Source organism: Tursiops truncatus, chromosome 19, assembly GCF_011762595.2.
Source record: "Tursiops truncatus isolate mTurTru1 chromosome 19, mTurTru1.mat.Y, whole genome shotgun sequence".
Lineage (NCBI taxonomy): Eukaryota > Metazoa > Chordata > Mammalia > Artiodactyla > Delphinidae > Tursiops > Tursiops truncatus.
Genome location: NC_047052.1, coordinates 11,880,028 through 11,902,494, shown reverse-complemented (window position 1 = coordinate 11,902,494; position 22,467 = coordinate 11,880,028). Strand labels below are relative to the sequence as shown.

The window sequence follows — 22,467 nt, the reverse complement described above, 5'->3', positions numbered from 1 at the left end:
GAAGATTTTTAATCACAGTTTCAATTTCATGATTTGTGATTGGTCTGTTCATATTTTCTATTTCTTCCTGGTTCAGTCTTGGAAGGTTATATCTTTCTAAGAAGTTGTCCATTTCTTCCAGGTTGTCCATTTTATTGGCATAGAGTTGCTTGTAGTAGTCTCTTAGGATGCTTTGTATTTCTGTGGTGTCTGTTGTAACTTCTCCTTTTTCATTTCTAATTTTATCAATTTGAGTCCTCTCCCTCTTTTTCTTGATGAGCCTTGGCTAATGGTTTATCAATTTTGTTTATATTCTCAAAGAACCAGCTTTTAGTTTTATTGATCTTTGCTATTGTTTTCTTTGTTTCTATGTCATTTATTTCTGCTCTGATCTTTATGATTTCTTTCCTTCTGCTAACTTTGGGTTTTGTTTGTTCTTCTTTCTCTAGTTCCTGTAGGTGTAAGGTTAGATTATTTATTTGAGATTTTTCTTGTTTTTTGAGGTAGGCTTATATAGCTATAAACTTCCCTCTTAGAACTGCTTTTGCTACATCCCATAGGTTTTGGATTGTCGTGTTTTCATTGTCATTTGTCTCTAGGTATTTCTTGATTTCCTCTTTGATTTCTTCAGTGAACTCTTGGTTATTTAGTAACATAGTGTTTAGCCTCCATGTGTTTGTGTTTTTTACATTTTTTCCCCTATAATTCATTTCTAATCTCATAGTGTTGTGGTCAGAAAAGTTGCTTGATATGGTTTCAATTTTCTTAAATTTACTGAGGCTTGATTTATGACCCAAGATGTGATCTATCCTGGAGAATGTTCCGTGCACACTTGAGAAGGAAGTGTAATCTGCTGTTTATGGGTGGAATGTCCTATAAATATCAATTAAATCTATCTGGTCTGTTGTGTCATTTAAAGCTTCTGTTTTCTTATCTATTTTCATTTTGGATGATCTGTCCATTGGTGTAAGTGAGGTGTTAAAATCCCCCACTATTATTGCGTTACTGTCAATTTCCTCTTTTACAGCTGTTAGCAGTTGCCTTATGTTTTGAGGTGCTCCTATGTTGGGTGCATATATATTTATAATTGTTATATCTTCTTCTTGGATTGATCCCTTGATCATTATGTAGTGTCCTTCCTTGTCTCTTGTAACATTCTTTATTTTAAAGTCTATTTTATCTGATATGAGTATTGCTACTCCAGCTTTCTTTTGATTTCCGTTTGCATGGAATATCTTTTTCCATCCCCTCACTTTCAGTCTGAATGTGTCCCTAGGTCTGAAGTGGGTCTCTTGTAGACAGCATATATATGGGTCTTGTGTTTGTATCCATTCAGCCAGTGTCTGTTTTTTGGTTGGAGCATTTAATCCATTCACGTTTAAGGTAATTATTGATATGTATGTTCCTATGACCATTTTCTTAGTTGTTTTGGGTTTGTTTTTGTAGTTCCTTTTCTTCTCTTGTGTTTCCCACTTAGAGAAGTTCCTTTAGCATTTGTTGTAGAGCTGGTTTGGTGGTGCTGAATTCTCTTTGCTTTTGCTTGTCTCTGTCGAATGTGAATGAGATCCTTGCTGGGTAGAGTAATCTTGGTTGTAGGTTCTTCCCTTTCATCACTTTAAGTATATCATGCCACTCCCTTCTGGCTTGTAAAGTTTCTGCTGAGAAATCAGCTGTTAACCTTATGGGAGTTCCCTTGTATGTTATTTGTCATTTTTCCCTTGCTGCTTTCAATAATTTTTCTTTGTCTTTAATTTTTGCCAATTTGATTACTGTGTCTGGGCATGCTTCTCCTTGGGTTTATCCTGTATGGAACTGGCTGCGCTTCCTGGACTCGGGTGGCTATTTCCTTTCCCGTGTTAGGGAAGTTTTTGACTATAATCTCTTCATATATTTTCTCAGGTCCTTCCTTTCTCTCTTCTCCTTCTGGGAGCCCTATAATGCGAATGTTGTTGCATTTAATGTTGTCCCAGAGGTCTCTTAGGCTGTGTTCATTTCTTTTCATTCTTTTTTCTTTATTCTGTTCTGTAGCAGTGAATTCCACCATTCTGTCTTCCAGGTCACTTATCCATTCTTCTGCCTCAGTTATTCTGCTATTGATTTCTTCTAGTGTAGTTTTCATTTCAGTTATTGTACTGTTCATCTCTGTTTGTTTGTTCTTTAATTCCTCTAGGTCTTTGTTAAACATTTCTTGCATCTTCTCGATCTTTGCCTCCATTCTTTTTTTGAGGTCCTGGATCATCTTCACTATCATTATTCTGAATTCTTTTTCTGGAAGGTTGCCTATCTCCACTTCATTTAGTTTTTTTGGGGGGTTTTATCTTGTTCCTTCATCTGGTACATAGCCCTCTGCCTTTTCATCTTGTCTATCTTTCTGTGAATGTGGTTTTTGTTCCACAGGCTTCAGGATTGTAGTTCTTCTTGCTTCCACTGTCTGTCCTCTGGTGGATGAGGCTATCTAAGAGGCTTGTGCAGGTTTCCTGACGGGAGGGACTGGTGGTGGGTAGAGCTGGGTGTTGCTCTGGTGGGCAGAGCTCAGTAAAACTTTAATCTGCTTGACTGCTGATGGGTGGGGCTGGGTTCCCTCCCAGTTGGTTGTTTGGCCTGAGGCAACCCAACACTGAAGACTACCTGGGCTCTTTGGTGGGGCTAATGGCAGACTCTGGGAAGGCTCACTCCAAGGAGTATTTCCCAGAACTTCTGCTGCCAGTGTCCTCCTCCCCACGGTGAGCCAGAGCCACCCCCGCCTCCGCAGGAGACCTGCCAACACTAGCAGGTAGGTCTGGTTCAGTCTCCCCTGGGTTCACTGCTCCTTCCCCTGGGTCCTGGTGTGCACACTACTTTGTGTGTGCCCTCCAAGAATGGAGTCTCTGGTTCCCCCAGTCCTGTCAAAGTCCTGCCATCAAATCCCACTAGCCTTCTAAGTCTGATTCTCTAGGAATTCCTCCTCCCATTGCTGAACCCCCAGGTTGGGAAGCGTGATGTGGGGCTCAGAACCTTCACTCCAGTGGGTGGACTTCTGTGGTATAAGCGTTCTCCAGTCTGTGAGTCACCCACCCAGCAGTTATGGGATTTGATTTTACTGTGATTGTGCCCCTGCCACCGTTTCATTGTGGCTTCTCCTTTGTCTTTGGATGTGGGGTATCTTATTTGGTGAGTTCCAGTGTCTTCCTGTCAATGATTGTTCAGCAGCTAGTTTTGATTCTGGTGTTCTCACAAGAGGGAGTGAAAGCACTTCCTTCTACTTAGCCATCTTGGTTCAGCAAACCATACTTGCAGTTTTAAAATTAATAATTTGACAGAACTGACCAAAAGCCACTACTTATTCACACTAGAAGGATTGAATTATTAATTTTTTTATTGTATCAAATAGAGGTAGGAGTCAGTTCTCTAAGAAGGACAATCCTTGAAATTCAGGTTAATTTATTTTGAAACTTTTCCACCAGGTAATTCTGTACTCTTGGGCAATTTACTTTACCTTTGTGTATATATATCTTTATTAGATGCATGGAGTGTTATACCACACAATACTTAATAATGCATAAACAATATGTTCAATTTTATTTTCACTTCTATGGAAAAGGTATCATATAATCTTAAGATAATCCTATGATTAATATCTTTTCTAAGGCAAGGTCAAAAAGAAGCTTGTAGGTGATCCCATGAGTGGCCATTCTGCGAGGTGTAAGAACAAAGCCAAACACTTCTGGTGTCAGTTTCCTTGTACCTGTGCTAGAGAATCTGCTCAAATGATAACATTTTCTGGAAAAAAAACATCAATTAGGATTCAAGGTTAAATATACCATTCATTAGAAAATTGGACCTCAAGGTTTAATTTTAAAACTTACTTAAAGGATATGTGCAAAATATATTAGTTCAGAATTAAAAAGATGTTGTTATGACTTCTACTCCCAGGAATGATGTAATAGACACAGCAGGCAAGTGTGTCCATTGCAAAAAGAAATGCCTAATAAAATAAAAAAATTTTTTTGAAAATATCAGAGAGCTGTGGAGGCACAGGGATTAGATGAACCAAAATTCCATGGAGGAGAGAAAGTAGCAGAGGTGAGGTAGTGATCTCCAGCTTTTTTTTTTTTTTAATTTGGGGGAGGGGCATTTCCTGATGCTGGGTGTGAACTGGGAGCTTACACAGACAGAAATCCTATCTTGGGGGAGAGAATAAACAACAAAGATTTTCCTGGTCATGCAGGGCTGATATAACAATAACAATGTCAGGCATTTTTTCCATGGAACATTTGCACTGATCCTTGTATATAATGGCAGCTAGGGGTCTTGGTCAAAATGTTTTGAGAGGTAGAATGAAACATCCTGCAGCCTTGAGGTACGTAGGGAATAAAGATCCATCTGGGAGAAAACACAAAATTGGTCTTTCCAGTAAGATTTTTGGGGGCAGATTTTGAAACTAGTAGAGGTGGTAGGTAGAGGGCTGGACTGGAAACTCTGAAGGCAGGGATGGGTCTCTCACAGAGCTTTCCAGGGCTGAGGAAACAGAGACCCTTCAGGCTAGCAAGTGATATTTATTAGTTTCATTGAGCATTTTGATTCCTAGAGAAAGGACTTCTATCATTATAATTCTACTTAAAGCATACCTTAAAATATTTGATTGCATGTGCATAGTGAGACTAATTTTATAGAGAACTTCCACAGACTTTATTTCTTTTGTTTGAGCCCTTCTAACCTTGTCTGATATGTAGTTCTGGGGTAATTATGCTGATTCCGTACAGGAGGAACTTGGGGTTCAGACAGTTTAAGAGGGAGGCTCAGTAATAAGAATGAGAGCTGGGCTAGAATGCAGGTGTTTTGACTGCTCATCCAGTGGCCATGCATTATAGACATCTAGGCAACTATTTTAACCGGTTACTCAGGAACTCTTAGCTGTACTTTATATATATATATATTTTTTGTTTGTTTGTTTGTTTGTTTTAGCTTTTGGCTGCACTGCGTGGTATGTGGGATCTTAGTTCCCCAACCAGGAATTGAACCCGTGCCCCCTGAAGTGGAAGCACAGAGTCTTAACCGCTGGGCCACCAGGGAAGTCCCTCTTAGCTGTACTTTAAATTTCATTGTGCAAATGGACCATTTTTGAATAACTGGTATTTACTAAAGTTGATCCTTCACCGGCAGTTACAACAAACAAACTGTTCAGAGCCACTGGGATCAATATTATTCTCCCTTGGAACTTGGATTAAATAAACTGGTATTGAAGGTGAGAAGGTAAAAAGCATGGGGGCATGAATTTTGGTTTCAGGATACCAATTACAGCCAGAGTTTCACAGTGAATTATTTATATTTCTGTCACCTGAGGACTTCCAGAGAGCAATTGGGCTAATTCACATACTGTAATTCTCCAATTCTAATAAACTGTGGAGAGTTCTTAATTGGTAATTAGAAAATGATTATACCTTTTCAGTAAAAGCCACATTTCTTTGACTATATTGATGTGATTATGCAATTACATTTCAAATTAGCTTGAATAATATTCAACACAGGAATTCTAATTCCGGTCTGATCTGCCAGGTAACTTTGGCATGGGCAGATTTATGGGTGTCCTGAAGCGTAAGCACACTGTTCCTCATCCCCATGGTGAGCCAGAGCCACCCCTGGCTGGTTGAGTGGTTTCTCAACTCGTTCTAGTGTTCTTTGCAACACGTGGGGTGGCAGCAGGGGTTTAATTTCACTGTTCAGTCTTAATTTTGTACATAATTCCCTTTTAATTATGACTTAAGTCTTTAATTTTTATGGAAACCAAGTGGCTCTATTTCAATATTATTTTCTTTTACTTAATAAGAACATACTAAGAGGGAAGAGATATGGGAACATATGTATATGTATAACTGATTCACTTTGTTATAAAGCAGAAACTAACACACCATGGTAGAGCAATTATACTCCAATAAAGATGTAAAAAAAAAAAAAAGAACATACTGTAGTTAATCAAGAAATACCTCTAATGTACATTTACAATGATCAGACCAAGAAGGAGAATTTATTATTAATAATAATAATAACAATAATAAATTGGTTATTCCAAAATGTAGCAATCCACATAAATACAGCTCTGGAGAGTTGATAAAGAGTAGAGATTTGATAGAGTTCAAACAGTGGCACTTTTGAGAATCTAAGAGGATGAGAACCCAAATGGGGACATTGGGATAGTAAGTTTTAGCATTGCCCAGGTTAAACTGGGATATGTGGTAACCCTAATCATGGTTATGTCTATGTATGTGTAATATATGGCTTTGTGCTACATAGACCTACTTGTACCTAAGTGAAAAAATCAACATATATGCCTTTCTGTATATGCATTCACTTCAGTGGCTACTCTGTGCCAGGCACACTGGGAAATGGATATACTGAGTTCAATGAGACTCAGCCCCAGGGCTTGCAGAAACCGTATCTTGTGAACGTGGTAAATCCTGAGGGAGAGGTACAGATGACTGAGGTGGAGGAGCGTGTGTGTGCTGGGGGCAGATGCCGTCAACGGCTGTACTTCTCCAGCCAGCTCCACTACATCCCTGCCTTAGTCTTTGATGCTGATGTTTCAAACTGGTATAAACACCTCACACTGGCGTTTGAATTAGTTTGTTTCTAACATTGTATGGGCGTATCAGGAAAATGCCTCTAGTTTTCAAAAGGACGGGACTGGGCATGTATGATTCATTTAAAGCTGCACTGTCCACTACAGTAGCCACATGTGGCTATTTAATTTAAATTAGTGAAAATTAAATCAGATTAAGAGTTCAGTTCCTCAGGTGTACTAGTCACATCTCAAGTGCTCAGTAGCTGAATGTGGCTGACGGACACCAAATTGAACAACACCACGTGGAACATTTTCTTCATCTTGGAAGTTTCTCTAGGAGAGCACTGATTTGACGAATCCCACACCTCTAAATGCACACAGTAATTTCCTTTCCCCTTTAATAGCAGCATGTTTAGACCATTGCACATTCTGCCAAGAGTCTGTGAAATGCTTTCATTCACTCATTTACTCATACAGCACATATTCATTAAGTACCCAATATGTGCCAGACACAGGAATGAAGAAGATAGAAAAAGGACATGCATGTTATTCTCATTTAATTAAAACAATTTAGGTATTGTTAGGTATTGTTAAAACAATTTAGGTATTCCAATGATTAAGCCTTCTAACTGGGAAGCAAATTAATTAATGTTCAGCTTCCTAACATGGCACAATTGGGAAGTAACAAATACAGCATAAAATATGGGCAAGGAATGTAAAATAGGAAAGTATAGTGATCAGTGATGTCAGAGCACCTCTACCATTGCTTATTGATTTTCTTCTTTCATTTTCTGAAAAGCTATTATTTAATAACATCAAAACTCAAGAAGATGACTGAAGGTTATAAAAAAGTGTACCTGAGAGTAACTTTCAAATGAGATAAGTAGGCAGACCCAGAAAATTCACAAGAACATTTGAGCAACGTAGCAATTAATGGATTATAAGCCATACAAGATAACATCTGCAAAGACACAGCAAATTATGGTTTATGCAGGCTTTTAAAATTAGTGATAAAGAAATATAATCACGTACAATTACCCTTTCAGACTCTGATGTCAACTTTTACATTCAGTGTACTAAAAAGGCAAAACAAAACCTGGCTGTATTTGAAGAGGTAGTTAGTTTGATCCTGTGGTGAGAAGAGATTATGGTTCCAAAATAGCCTGCCCGTCTGGAGGATTTACCTAGGATTTAAGGGCATTAGTGTGGAAAGCTAGGGTTAAACAGTAGAATGAGTTGCCTAGGGAAGGTTAATCTACTTCCTATTTCTCAAGGTCACTTTGCTGAGAATAAGAGTGGAATTGGACTGAGGGGTGTTTGTAAGATGGCATGAGAAGGGAACAGGGTTTGATATGTCAGCCATTTCCCCCAAACTCCATGTGAGATCAATATACCTTTGATTTAAAAACCCTCGCCATCTCTTCTCAAAGCCAAGTTATCTACAGTATTGATTTCCCAGGTATTGTCAGGTTGGTTTCCTGAGACCATGTCTTCTGTGAGTTGCCTCAAAGTTTCTCCTTCTCTGCTGTTAGCGGGGACTTCCATGCCATTAAATGCAATGATACTTCTTTAGTCTACACCTCCCTCCATCTTCAGGGAACACCTGCCACTTAAAGCAATTTCCTCACTTAAAGCGATCTCTCCTTCTGGCATCCATGGCACCACACCAGTTTGACAACATCCCATTTTATTCTAGCTCCACAGCTATCATCTTGATTGGAGACACCAACAACTTTGGGTTACTGCCTCCTCCCTGCTCCACCCAGTTGTCACTCTTGTTGTAAATTATAAATTTATAATATAAATTTGTTCATAGCATTTTCCACTAAGAGCCTCTGGTGACTTGCCATTGCATTTAATTAATTAATTAATTAATTTTTGGCTGCGTGCGGGCTTTCTCTAGTTGCGACAAGCGGGGGCTACTCTTCGTTGCGGTGCGCGGGCTTCTCATTGCGGTGGCTTCTCATTGTGGAGCACGGGCTCTAGGTGCCCGGGCTTCAGTAGTTGTGGCACGTGGGCTCAGTAGTTGTGGCTCACAGGCTCTAGAGTGCAGGCTAGTTGTGGCGCCGGGCTTAATTGCTCCGCTGCATGTGGGGTCTTCCCGGACCAGCACTTGAACCCGTGTCCCCTGCATTACCACGTAGATTCTTAACTACTGTGCCACCAGGGAAGCCCTCTATTCTGTTTAACTGGAATATTTTTCCATCTTTGTGCCATGTCACATTGTCATAATTAATATAGTTTTATAATGAGTCTTAATAACTAGTAATGTGAACCCTTCAACTTTGTTTTCAAAATTATCTTAGGTATCTGTGGACTTTTAATTCACATACATATTTTAATATCAACTTTTCAATTTCCACAATATAAAAATACAGCTGGGATTTTCCTTTGGATTGTGTTGAATGAATATATCAGTTTAGAAGGAATTATTATCTCTATAATATATTGTCTTGAAATTCATAGACATTTGTCCTGTTTGTTTAGCTCTTTCATATTTTCTCTCAATAATGTCTTTAGTTTTCTGTGAAGAAGTGTTGTATGTATTCTGTTAGGGTAATCCTTAAGTATTCTTTATGCTTTTGTAACTACCACTTAAAAAACTCATTTTCTACCTCTTCCCGGTAGATAATAATGAAACTTTTTCATTCTGACTTTAATGAGCAATTTTGCTAGGTTCACTTATTCATTTTAATAGTTTTTCTGTGGAATGTTTTTGGATATGCCAGATGAACAACTGTGTGGTCTGTGACCAATCATAGGGATATTTACTTTTCCATTCTTTATGCTTTGGTAGTTCTTTTACTTACCCACATGCGTAGCCAAGGACCTAAACTATTACAATGTGGAAGAGAAGAGGTGATAGAGGGTGTTTTGTCATGTTCCTGATCTTAGGAGGTGGGGTTTAAATATTTTACCGTTAAGTATGATGTTTGCTGTAGGTGTTTTGTAGATGAGCCTCAATATCAAACTAATGTTAGATTCTTTTATTTCTAGTTTGCTAAGTTTCTGTAATGAACTTTTTCAAGTGCTTTTTCTGGCATCTATTGAAAAGACCTTTTTTTTTTTCTTTTCTTCTTCCAGTGTGGTGAATTGTTTGGCTTTTCTTTCTCCCTCCCTCCCGCCTTTTCTTCTTCCTTTCTTTCTTCCTTCCTTTCTCTTTCCTCCCTCCCTCCCACCCTCTGTTTCTTCCTCTCCCTCTCCCTTCCTTCCTTCTTTCCTTCCTCCCTCCCTTCCTTCCTCCCTCCGTTCCTCCCTTCCTCCCTCCCTCCCTCTCTCTCTCTTTCTCTCCCTCTCTCTTTCTCTCTCTCTCTCTTTCTTTCTTTCTTTCAACTGTGGGAACAACGTTGCATTCATGGATTGTGATGCATTCCTGGATCCAATTCAATGGATTGTGATGTATTTATTACCTTTTTAATATATCGGTGGCTTATATTGAAATCAATTTTGCAACTATGCTCATGACGGTTATTAGTCTGTAATTCACTTTTCTTGCAATGTCCTTTCCAGATTTTAATATGAAAGTTAGGTTGGCCTCATTGCATAAATTGGGGGTATATGTCCTCCTTATTTTGGATTAAAAAAATCCTTCTGACCTGTGTATCACATGAACTATCAAATGCCTGAAGGAAAAGGGGCCCAGAATGTTAAGTTCACTTCTCTGGGCTTCATTCCTCTCCAGTAATGTGTTCCTTGAGTCCTGGCTGCCTTGGTAGCTCTCTGATATCTTCAACCTGAAGTTTTCTGTATTTTATTCATCTTTTAAAGATTTTCTTGGTGAGAGGTTCATTTTGCCACAGGCTGGCCTACCATGGGAAGTGAAAGCCTCCCTCATTTTTAACCCCCATCTCCAGTTCTTGCTATTTTTCACAAAGGGCAGACAAATCAAGAATTTTTCAGCTTGTGTGTTACAAGTATTCATTAGAGACTTGTAGACTGCTGTCTGTGCTCACCTTCTCATGGTTGAATGCTTTAGGAATGAAGAAGAATATTTACTGAGACAAATGCTTCTGTCAGCTTGACAATGCTCTTTTCAAACTGGGTGCCTCTCAAAGCAAGCTCTGCATGGTTCATTACCCCTTTGCTGCCCTACCCTCATCTTTAAAGATTTGCTTTAGATGATGCTAGTCTGCAGAGGTTTCTGTTTTCTGGTATATACAAGTTTTAGTTGTTTTAGAAGTCTTAGAAAAGTTAAGAAACATGTTCTTCATAGTGAAGAATGCTTGTTTTAATCTTGATTAGAATCTCTTATAAACCTGCCCTGGAGGGATTTCTTTGGGTAAAATCTGGTTAGATGTTACATCAGGCAGAAAGGCACACACACATACAAACTAATTCTAAAAGGTGAAATCAAATTTTAACAAATAACATTTTCACAGGGAATGATGTCAGCAAGATGGCAGAATAGGAGTCTCCTGTTTGTATCCCTACTCAGCAATAATAAGTTGGCAGCCATCTTGGACAGAAGTGCCTTAGTGGGAGATTTGGGATCCAGGTAGGAGACTGTTAAATCCTATTGGAGCCCAAGCCCAGTGAGGGCTGTTTTGAGAAAGCAGATCCATGCCCAGGCTGCTGAATTGCCAACTGTGGTCCCAGCTAGACCCAGAAACAGCTCCTTCCCCTGTGGATATTATATCTCGTTTTGGCCATGGTCCTGCCACCAGCACAATTTGTTACAGAATCCAGCAGGAGTGATGCCTGCCTGTGCCTCAGGTATATACTAATGGAACAGAATCGACAGCTCAGAAATAAACCCACATGTACACAGTTAATTCATAATTGACAAGGGAGCCAAGAATACTCAATGGAGGAAGGATGGTCTCTTCAATAAATGGTGTTGGGAAAACTGGACAGCTACATGTAAAAGAATGATATTAGAACACTTCCTAACACCATACACAAAAATAAACTCCAAATGGATTAAAGACCTAAATGTAAGACCAGACAGTATAAAACTCTCAGAGGGGGCTTCCCTGGTGGCGCAGTGGTTAAGAATCCACCTGCCAATGCAGGGGACACGGGTTCAAGCCCTGGTCTGGGAAGATCCCACATGCCGCGGAGCAACTAAGCCCGTGTGCCACAACTACTGAGCCTGTGCTCTAGAGTCCACGAGCCACAACCACTGAGCCCACATGCCACAACTACTGAAGCCCATGTGCCGAGAGCCCATGCTCTGCAACAAGAGAAGCCACTGCAATGAGAAGCCCACGCACCACAACAAAGAGTAGCCCCTGCTCACCGCAACGAGAGAAAAGCCCATGGGCAACAATGAAGACCCAGCGCAGTCAAAAATAAAATAAATAAAAACTTTTTTTATTTTTTATTTATTTTATTTTTATATTTTATTTTTTTTAAAAGAAACACTTAAAAAAATAAACAAAAAACAAACTCTTAGAGGAAAACATAGGAAAAACACTCTTTGACATAAACCACAGCAAGATCCTTTTTTACCCACCTCCTAGAGTAATGAAAATAAAAACAAAAATAAATAAATGGGACCTAATTAAACAAAAGCTTTTGCACAGCAAAGAAAATCATAAACACGATAAAAAGACAACCCTCAGAATGGGAGAAAATATTTGTAAATGAAACAATGGACAAAGGGTTAATCTCCAAAATATACAAACAGCTCACAGAGCTCAATATCAAAAAAACAAACAACTCAATTAAAAAATGGGCAGAAGGGCTTCCCTGGTGGCGCAGTGGTTGAGAGTACGCCTGCCGATGCAGGGAACACAGATTCGTGCCCCGGTCCGGGAAGATCCCACATGCTGCAGAGTGGCTAGGCCCGTGAGCCATGGCCGCTGAGCCTGCGCGTCCGGAGCCTGTGGTCCGCAACGGGAGAGGCCACAACAGTGAGAGGCCCGCGTATGGCAAAAAAGAAAAAAAAAAAAGGGCAGAAGACCTAAATAGACATTTCTCCAAAGAAGACATACAGATGGCCAAGAGGCACATGAAAATATGTTCAACACCACTAATTACTAGAGAAATGCAAATCAAAACTACAATGAGGTTACCACCTAACTCCGTTCAGAATGGCCATTATCAAAAAATCTAGAAAGAATAAATGCTGGAAAGGGTGTGGTGAAAAAGGAACCCTCCTGCACTGCTGGTGGGAATGTAAATTGATACAACCACTATGGAAGTTCCTTAAATGACTAAAAATAGAATTACTATATGATCCAGCAATCCCACTAATGGACATATACCCAGAGAAAACCATAATTCAAAAAGACGCATGCACCCCATTGTTCATTGCAGCACTATTTACAATAGCCAGGACATGGAAGCAACCTAAATGCCCATCGACAGGCGAATGGATAAAGAAGATGTGGTACATATATACAATGGAACATTACTCAGCCATAAAAAGGAACGAAATTGGGTCATTTGTTGAGACGTGGATGGACCTAGAAACTGTCACACAGAGTGAGGTCAGAAAGAGAAAAACAAATATCGCATACTAACGCATATATGTGGAACCTAGAAAAATGGTACAGATGAAGTGGTTTGCAGGGCAGAAATTGAGACACTGATTTAGAGAACAAATGTGTGGACAACAAGGGGGGAAAGAGGCAGGGGTTGGGGGTGGTGATGTGATGAATTGGGTGATTGGGATCGACCTGTATACACTGCTGTGTATAAAATGGATGACTAATAAGAACCTGCTGTGTAAAAAAATAAAATAAAATTCAGAAGTTCAAAAAAAATCAAAAAAAAAAAAAGAGACATGTACCACACTGTTCATTGCAGCACTATTTACAGTAGCCAGGACATGGAAGCAACCTGAATGTGCATCCACAGATGAATGGATAGAGAAGATGTGGCACATATATACAATGGAATATTACTTAGCCATAAAAAAGCGAGATTGGGTTATTTGTGGTGAGGTGGATGGACCTAGATTCTGTCATACAGAGGTAAGTCAGAAAGAGAAAAACAAATACTGTATGCTAACACATATATATGGAATCTTAAAAAATGGTACTGATGAACCTAGTGGCAGGGCAGGAATAAAGACATAGACATAGATAGTGGACTTGAGGACATGGAGGAGGGGGAAGGGGAAGCTGGGGTGAAGTGAGAGTAGCATCGACATATATACACTGCCAAATGTAAAATAGGTAGCTAGTGGGAAGCAGCCGCATAGCACAGGGAGATCAGCTCCGTGCCTTGCGATGATCTAGAGGGGTGGGATAGGGAGTGTGGGAGGGAGGCTCACAAGGGAGGGCATATGGGGATATATGTATGCATATGACTGATTCACTTTGTTGTACAACAGAAACTAACACAGCATTGTGAAGCAATCATACTCCAATAAAGATCTATTAAAAAAAACATTTTGAAGTAAATTGTATTACATTTAAAAAAATAAATACGCAAGAGGGAAGAGATATGGGAACATATGTATATGTATAACTGATTCACTTTGTTATAAAGCAGAAACTAACACACCATTGTAAAGCAATTATACCCCAATAAAGATGTTAAAAAAAAATAAAAAAAATAAATAAATAAAACACAGGTTGGCTTTTTGTAGTTTTCACTGAGGCTCAAATCAGGAATGTAGGAAATGTAATTTAATGCATAAATATATCCCTTAATCTCTCATCTTTGATACTTGAGTTTAAATCTCAGAATCGAACTTCAGTTATTGAATGATAATCAGCCTTTCTGGCTTTTCCTTACTGTCAACTTTTACTTTCTATTGACATTTTAATCTGTTGCTTTAGTGAAGGCCTTTTCAATAAGTGTGAGTATCCTTCATAAGCAAAATTGCCAGATTTAGAAAATAAAAATAAAGTGTAAGTATATCTTATGCAATATTTGAGAGCTACTTATATTAAAAATCTGTTGTTTATCTAAGATTCAGACTTAATGGGGCATCCTGTATTTAGCTGACACTCCTATTCTTAGGGCAAGAAAAAAATAAAGTTGAAATTGCATTTTTCATAAGTAGTCAGAAAACAAGGAGACAGATATTCTGGCTGAGAATTTGGTGTTTTCTATAGATTTTCTTTGTCCATGTCCTCGCTCACACTTTTGTGAGCTACTCTTCATGATAATCTGTACTAACCAGACTCTTTTAATTTGTGGAAGAATTTTGTCAATGTGAGAATTTAAACATGTTCAATTTATAAGACTTCTTTTCTCTTTTTTTTTCTAAATGAACAAATCAAAAATTTATTCTAGACTGTTGCTCATACACTGCCACATTCCTTCTGTGTGGTCTGGACCAATCTATAGCTAACAAGTGACCAAATAGAGTTGCATGATAAGACAGACTTCTTTTCTTTATTTGAATAACCCAATTATAGGCTAAATCCAAATTTTCTTTTTTTTTTTTTTTTTGTGGTACACGGGCCTCTCACTGTTGTGGCCTCTCCCGTTGCGGAGCACAGGCTCCGGACGCGCAGGCTCAGCGGCCAGCTCCGTGGCATGTGGGATCTTCCCAGACCAGGGCACGAACCTGTGTCCCCTGCATCGGCAGGCAGACTCTCAACCACTGCGCCACCAGGGAAGCCCCCTAAAATCCAAAATTTTACATAGTATTTGGTATATATTTTATGAGGATTAAATACATCATTTATGTCAGACGTTACATTCCAACCTGAAGATTCAGATTTCCTGAATGGATATCTGCACAGGCCTTCTGACCAAGTCCAGAGATCAGTATTCATTAGGAAGAAGTTCAATGGCATAGAAGAAAGGGCACTGAGAATTAGGATATTTATATCCTGATCTTGGCATTGCCCCTGGGAAAGTAGCATCAATCTTGTGTCTCTGTTTCTCAATCTGTTAAACGAGGCAATTGGACTACATCTGCATTTCACAAAGTGCTCTAAGAACTGTCTTTGTAACAGTGCTTCTGGGGTCAGGAAAATTGTTAAAAAAACTGAACACTCCATGGGGTATTCAAACTATAATATTAAAGTTTATATATATAATACCTAATATATGTAATATATCATAACATTAGATATTACATATGTTATATGATGCATATAAAATCTAATATTATAATATTAAAGTTTATATATAATATTTATTATATATTATATTAAATATATATTCTATTAATATTGTAAATTTATAAAAGTATACATTTTAGCAACCACGAAGCTCTGAGAAGCATGTGGGGTCAAAAGAACAACAAACCACAGACAATACAAAGTTTGCATTCTGCAAACTTTTTGACTACAAAGCCTCTTCTGAGAAAGCTGTTAGCATCATATGGGCCACCTGGAGGATACTGGATTTGATGAGTATAATATCCTCTTCAGCTCCAACATGCTATAGATATCCTTAGAAAGATCTGGCTTTGGTGAAATGCAATAATGGCTCATCTTTCAGGAGGCTGAGGTGCTTTGGCTCAAACTGTGCAAACAGTGAGGAGACCTGGAATATTCACAGTACGCAGTGACGATAGGGAGGCTGGTGAGCCTCTGTTTTAAAATTTTTAATTAAAAAATTTTTTAAAAAATTAATTTATTTTTGGCTGTGTTGGGTCTACGTTGCTGTGCATGGGCTTTTTCTAGTTGTGGCGAGCGGGGCCTACTCTTCGTTGCGGTGCGCGGGCTTCTCGTTGTGGTCGCTTCTCTTGTTGTAGAGCACAGGCTCTAGGCGCGAGGGCTTCAGTAGTTGTGGCTCACGGTCCTTTTGTTTTATTTATAGACAACATCGACACCATCGCCAGCATCTTCTTTGGCTTTTAGGAAGGCTGCATTTATTCAGGTGTAATCTTCCCTTTTCAATTTTATTTTGATTTGATTTGATTTGATTTGACGAGGGTGTTGTAATGGGAAGTTTTGTGTTAAAACAGAGAGAGAACACAATTTAAGTTTTCTGAAGGAGTAGTGCCTCCCTTTTTTCACCTCTCAACTCCTGGTCTGTTCTCCTTTGAGTGCTCTCTTAATGCCTCGCTGGGGCCTCAGAAATTAAAATGCCACTTTTATTACTATTATTCTGATTTTCTAATTTGGGATGTTTTCTCAATTCATATTTATGTCACATATGAGTTTAAAAAACTGAGCTCTTTATTTTATAGTCAAAATCTTAAGTCTTCTGGCTTTTGGCAGAAAATCATCAGCTTTTTAAGTTACTCATGTGGCTTCTGAGAAATGGGGCTGCTGTGATTGATGTCTCGGCCGCAAAATACCTAGTCTGTTTAAAACATGGTAGAGAGATGAGGAAGCACGCGTGTCCACATTGTCTTATGAGCTGAATTAGATCTCCTAAAATTCACATGTTTAAGTCTTAACCGTACCTAAGAATGTGACTGTATTTGGAGATGGGGTTTTAAAAGAGGCAATTAAGTTAAAATGAGGTCATTAGGATGGGTCCTAACCCAATATAAGAAGCAGAAATTAGGACAGAGGCACATATAGAGGGAAGACCATGTGAGGACACAGGGAGAAGGTGGCCATCTACAAGCCAAGGAGAGGGGCCTCAGAAGAAATCAACCCTGCTGACACCTTGATCTCAGACTTCTAGCCTCCAGAATTGTGAGAAAAACTGCTTTGTTGAAGCCACCAAGCCTGTGGTATTTGTTAATGCAGCCTGAGGAGGCTAAAACACACAGGTATCCCTGGAAGCAGACTCTCACCACTTCCCATACCCAGGTGAGATTGTTGCCTGGAAAATGTAATACTTTTGGTCAGAGAAATGTTCACCTGGTTTCTCAACTCCTATGCTGATGTAATAATATTGGCAATATCTTTAGCACGTTTCCTAGAGGGGATGATCAATGAATAAGTAACTTGATAAAGAAATAGCATCCAAATAAACGGGTGTTTCTTTTCACAGACGCCTTCCACTGCCCATGGGAACAGTTCTTCTCATCCCTTTTCTGACAAAGGAATATCATAGAGAAAAAATGGAAAAATACTTCCCCATGTGAAGGAGCTTTGGTTCAGCTGCAGAGCTAAACGCACATCTGCACTAAATTGGAATTGGCTGTGAATGATTACAAATGAAAATCTGTTGTTGCTGAAGGATCTTATTTGCAACAAAAGACAAGAACAGGTATTTCGTAGTGTCACTGTGTTCTAGTATGTGGTCTTTATACCTGGGCTCCCGATTGCTTTCCTGTGCCTTGTTAAATTTATTGCTTTTCTGGACCTTGTACAAGAAAAATTGCTTTAAAAAACGATAAGCTCTGGGCAGTATGACAAACTCCTGTATATACTTTTACCTTTTCTTCTGAACTCATTGAATTTGTGCATTAAAAAATTACCATTATTTGTTAAAAATTATATTAAAAATTACCATTCTCCTCCCTTTTGCCTAAACATATTTAGTCTCTTATTTGAATTACCTTTATATCTTTGTTTCAGAATTTAACTTGAACTTATATTAAACCTTTAATCAAATACAGAAATGATTCTTTCCCCTTGACTTAATGTTACAAAGTACTTGTCTTAGCATATAGGAATTGCACACATAATTGTAGTTTTATCTAGATCTCAGTCTTTGGCTCCATTCTTAGTTTTATTCCTGTATCTATCCATCCAGGAACAAAGAAAATGCAACATACAATGCAGTATTAGAACTTCAAAGGAAAACAAAATGCATGTTTACAGGTAAAGAATCCTCCAAAAATTCTAGGGTTCGGTTAAAAATCCTCTTCCAAACCTCTTAGCAAGCCCAGTGAGAAAGAAAACACATTTGATTTCAAATTGTAAGTAAGGAAAAAAAATGCTTTTTAACCGTATGACCTTAGGCAAATTAAGTAATCACCCTGTGCCTCCGTTTCTTCATAAGCTTAATAAGAATGATAGAAGTAACTTCGTTATATAGGCATGTTATGAGGATTAAATCAAATGTGCCAGTATTAGTAAAGCATTTAGAACAGTGGCTGGCACAAGGTAAGCACTATTTGAGTGTTTTTAAAATAAAACAATAAAATAAATGCTAAGGAAAATTCTCAAGGAATGTAAAGTTTCACCCAGTACCTAATTTTAAAGGATAGTTCTCGTTGGGAGCTTCGCCTTATCAACAGGAGAGTAAGAGAGACAAGGTAACAATGTTCACTTATGACTTCTTTGTCACAAACACGTTTGTGGGATTTGTGGAATGTTTTCTTGACTCATCCCTCAGTAGGTGCTGAGGAAAGAACGTTGAAATCAGGGAAAGCAATTTTGCAGCAGGCCAGGATAATATGTTCTGAACATGCAATGTTCTGATGATCGGGCTTTAGCTCTAGATTATAAAGAAATGGAAGGACGCATTTGCTTCCAACAACCATTTATAAATATCTCTTTTCTGGGCTTCCCTGGTGGCGCAGTGGTTTAGAGTCCGCCTGCCGATGCAGGGGACATGGGTTCGTGCCCCGGTCCGGGAAGATCCCACATGCCGCGGAGCGGCTAGGCCCGTGAGCCATGGCCGCTGAGCCTGCGCGTCCGGGGCCTGTGCTCCACAACGGAAGAGGCCACAACAGTGAGCGGCCCGCATACTGCAAAAAAAAAAAAAAAAAAAATCTCTTCTCTTCTCTGGGCATTTTACAAGTTGTGCAGTGGAAGCATGGCGTTATAGTCTCTGCTAGGGCTTCACATGAAAACACTGTGTCCTGCTGATAAAGCCAGGGATTCAGTGTAGCAGTTGCTGGTCAATAGCAGACACACCTGCTTTCATATCACTGGCTATGCCAGTGGCTGGCTTGTGACCTCGGGCAAGTTATTCCACTTCTTAGGATCCTTGGTTTCACCAGATGAGCCATTGCAATCTCAAAATAGTGCTTTGAGAATGAAGGAGATTATGCACGTGTAGCATGGACACTGTGACTGATTGCATAGGAGTGATGACAAGGGGGGACTCTGACTTCTCTTAGTTTGGTGACTGTGTTGGGCCTCAGGCTCCTCATCTGCAAATGGGAAAAGTAATAGCACCTTTCTCACACAGCTGTTGCAAGGTTTAAATGCAAGAGCAAAACACGGTGATTGGCATATATTAAGGGTTCCATAAAGGTTACCTGTTATGCTTTACTCAATCTTATACTAAATACTGCACATACTATAGTCTAATTGAAATTATACTAGGTAAAAAGGACGTGTTTTGGGAACAGAGTTTTAGAAAAGAATTTTCAACATTGTTTTCACAAACAAAATGCAAGTTAATTATGTAAACCTTTATTATTATAGAAGCAGTACTTCTATAAGAAATGCCATGCAAACAAAAATATAAAATAAAAACATACATTCCCACGGCACAGAGATTACCACAGTAACACTCTAGTAACACTCCACCTACATTTTCCCTAAGAATATATGGGAGTAATATTATGTGTCTATCTATATTTTTAAGACATTTTTGAGCAGTTTTAGGGTCACAGAAAATTAAGATATAGAGACTTCCCATACGCCCCCTCTCCCAACACAGGCATAGCCTACCTCACTATCAATATCCCCCACCAGAGTGTGTACATATGTTACAACTGATGAACCTATATTGACACATCATTATCAACCAAAGTCCATAGTTTACATTAGAGTTCGTTCTGGGTGTTGTACATTCTATGTGTTTAGACAACTGTATAATGACGTATCCACCATGACAGTATGATAGAGAGCATTTTCACTTCCCTAATAAACCTCTATAGTATTTTTAACCATGGTGATCATACTGTACACATTGTTTTATGATATGCTTTTTTCAGTTAACTATCTTGGTCTCTACAGATGAGTAAATTTTATCTCACCTAGTATCTGAAACATGATAAACTATTTCCAAGTGTTCCAGTTATATATTTTATAGCTGGTTTGTACAAATCACTATCCAATCCAGAACCACATAAGTGCTTGTGTTTCAATAATTGGTTTTTTTTGCCATGAAAATTTCTTTTTTTTTTTTAAACATCTTTATTGGAGTATAATTGCTTTACAATGGTGTGTTAGTTTCTGCTTTATAACAAAGTGAATCAGTTATACATATACATATGTTCCCATATCTCTTCCCTCTTGCGTCTCCCTCCCTCCCACCCTTCCTATCCCACCCCTCTAGGTGGTAACAAAGCACCGAGCTGATCTCCCTGTACTATGAGGCTGCTTCCCACTAGCTATCTATTTTACGTTTGGTAGTGTATATATGTCCATTCAATAATTTTTTATTTGAGTTTTGAACAGCTCTATTTCAGTCTAATTTATATACAGTAAAATGCAAAGGTCTTAAGTGTACAGTTCAGTGAGCTTTGACACCCCTATAAACCTATGAAGCCAACGTGGGAATAAAGATATAGAATATTTCATCACCTTCAAAGCTTCTGAGTACGCTGTTTCAGTCCATTGCTCCCCAAGAGGCAAGTACTCTTCTGATATCTCTCATTGTAAGTTAGTTTTGATTGTTTTTGAACTTTATGTAAATGGAATGATTTGGTATTTATTCCTTATGAGCCTGGATTCTTTCACTAAACATAATGTTTTTGAAATACATCCACGTTGTGTGAATTAATAGTCCATCCTTTTTTAATTGCTGAGTAGAAATACTTCACATCAATAGACGGTGGTTTGTTTATCCATTCTCTTGTTGTGGTGGGTTCAATAATGGCCCCCAAATTCTGTGACATTCCTCCCACTGAGAACTGAGGTCTGTGTCTCCATCCTTGAATCTGGGTTCTGTGCTTGTTGACAATAGAAACTGGAAGCTTCTACTGCCTGTTTCTTGGGGCACTTACTCTTGGAATATGATGACCATACTGTGCAAAAGCGCATGCAGCCCAGGCAGAGAGGGACTACAGCCTCCAGTGGTATTCAGTTATTAAAACAATTGTTTTTTTTAGCTCAATAATTTGAATTTTATTTATTTTAAGTTTACAGATCCCTCATAAAATCCACTGTCTCTAAACTCATTCGATTTATCTTTTTCTTTCAATTATTTAATATATTTATAACACTTGTTTTAAAGTCTTTGTCTGTAGATTTCAGAGTCATTAGTAAGTCTTTAAAAAAATTATTTATTTTTATTTCGTCGTGCCAGGTCTTAGTTGCGGCAGGTGGGCTCCTTAGTTGTGGCATGTGGGCTCCTTAGTTGTGGCATACGAACTCTTAGTTGCGGCATGCATGTGGTATCTAGTTCCCTGACCAGGGGTTGAACCTGGGTCCCCTGCATTGGGAGTGCGGAGTCTTAACCACTGTGCCACCAGGGAAGTCCCAGTAAGTCTTTCTTTATTGAATTTCCTTCTCTTGATTATGGGTCAATTCACCTGCTTCTTTACATGTCTTATAAACTTTTATTTTATACCAGTCACTAAAGAACAGTCATAAGTGAAATATGATGATTTTACTTCTTTTCTCTATTCTCAGAGAGTGCAAGAACTTCCTTCAACCAGGCAGCCAATACCAGGTCTATTCTTTTTTTTTTTTTTTTGCGGTACGCGGGCCTCTCACTGTTGTGGCCTCTCCCGTTGCGGAGCACAGGCTCCGGACGCGCAGGCTCAGCGGCCATGGCTCACAGGCCCAGCCACCCCGCGGCATGTGGGATCTTCCTGGACCAGGGCACGAACCCGTGTCCCCTGCTTCGGCAGGCAGACTCTCAACCACTGCGCCACCAGGAAAGCCCCTAGGTCTATTCTTTTAGATTCCACTTACTTCAATCTGGGTCAGAGCTGGATTACAATTGCAGTTAGTTTTAGTTTATAGCTGATTCAATTATAATTTAGGAGATCTCACTTCGTCCTTCAGCTCAACCACCAACTTACTTTATTTATTATTAATTAATTTTAATTAAAATTTTATTGTAGTAACATTATATAAATTTATATGTATAACATTGTATATATTATAACATTATGTTTCACATGTACAACATTATATTTCTACTTCTGTATACACTATAGTGTGCTCACCACCCCAAATTTTTAATTTAATTTTTTTATTGAAATATAGTGGATTTACAATATAGTGTTAATTTCTGCTGTACAGCAAAGTGATTCAGTTATACATATATATATATATTCT

At 38.8% G+C, this 22,467-nt stretch overlaps 1 long non-coding RNA gene across 1 annotated transcript in view; it reads left to right on the top strand.

The window, feature by feature from the left end:
- The window catches only part of LOC141277231 (uncharacterized), a 42,914-nt gene that overhangs the window by 8,095 nt on the left and 12,352 nt on the right, over positions 1–22,467 (top strand). Inside the window, exons 2-3 of the long non-coding RNA XR_012328278.1 lie at positions 17,324–17,542; positions 18,032–18,099. This is a non-coding gene — a long non-coding RNA (uncharacterized lncRNA). The remainder of the gene's footprint in view (positions 1–17,323; positions 17,543–18,031; positions 18,100–22,467) is intronic.